Source organism: Etheostoma cragini, chromosome 13 (assembly GCF_013103735.1).
Source record: "Etheostoma cragini isolate CJK2018 chromosome 13, CSU_Ecrag_1.0, whole genome shotgun sequence".
Taxonomy (NCBI): Eukaryota; Metazoa; Chordata; class Actinopteri; order Perciformes; family Percidae; genus Etheostoma; species Etheostoma cragini.
The window spans coordinates 25964308-25965533 of NC_048419.1; the positions used below are offsets into that span (position 1 = coordinate 25964308).

Consider the following 1226-nt stretch of genomic DNA (forward strand, 5'->3'; position numbering starts at 1 on the left):
CCCCCTCCCAGGGAAGGAAGACCCAGAGAACCCAGCCTCAAAAATCACAAGTTACATCAGCTCAGATTAGAAGCAGATGATAGCTATGAAGGTAAATATGGTGCAAAAGTGAGAGAGCGCAGATATGATGTGAGCACTTGTAAAATATGACTTGAGAGCTTGTGAAAAAGATCTATACTCGTGTTTTTTGTGTGTTTTTTTCACTTGAGTCACTTTTCCAGTACAACCACAACTCAGTGATTACAACCTCTCGTATCTGTCGCTGCAGCGTGCTCTCTCCATCACACAGCGGCGAGTCTGCGCTCTCCAGTTTTGAAACACTTCTTGCGATACATTTGGTGAAAAACTAATTTGGACCTGTGGACTTAGTCTGTAACAGGACGCCAGGGGACAGCAGGGTTTTTATCGCCTGATGAGGGACAACTCTGTCCGGCTTATTTATGTAGCATGAAAGCTAGTGTTAGCTAACTAGCAGCCAGCCCGCTTCTAAATACAATACCTTTTAATTATCTCAACACTTTTTAACAGTCCAACTGAAACACTGGCGGGGAGCTCCAGGTCCTGCAGACGGGCCACCGTCAGTGGGGCTCGGACAGCATGGAAACATCGCTAGAAAGCTCCGCTGCCAACCTCGATGTGATCTGGTCTACAGCGGGACACGGAGAGCTCCAGAACCGGTAGCAGAGGAACAGCCCCCCCCCGGAGCACAGTTCAGTTGGACTGTTATAAGTGTTGAGATGATTAAAATGTATTTACAGTATTTAGAAGCGGGCTGGCTGCTTGTTAGCCAAAGCTCTCAGGTCCAAATTAGTTTTGCACCAAATGTATCACAAGAAGTGTTTCAAAACTGGAGAGTGCAGACTCGCCGCTGTGTGATGCGAGAGAGCACACTGCAGCGACAGATACGAGAGGTTGTAATCATTTAGTTGTGGTTGTACTGGAAAAGTGACTCAAGTGAAAAAAACACGAGTACAGATCTTTTTCACAAGCTCTCATGTCCCATTTCACAAGTGCTCACATCGCATCCGCGCGCTCCCACTTTTGCACCATATTTACCTTCATAGATAGCACACAGAGTTCTAGCAGCAGAACATCTCTAGAACAACTGGTAAGAGGAGACTGGATCAGGCTTTCATGGTCCAATAGCAGCTAGGAAACCACGGCTAAGGAGAGGAAACAAGGCTAGGAAACCACGGCTAAGGAGAGGAAACAAGGCTAGGAAACCA

At 46.8% G+C, this 1226-nt stretch overlaps 1 pseudogene; it reads left to right on the top strand.

The window, feature by feature from the left end:
- The window catches only part of LOC117956048, a 4847-nt pseudogene extending 4166 nt beyond the window's left edge, over positions 1-681 (top strand).
- The last annotated feature ends 545 nt before the right edge of the window (positions 682-1226 follow it).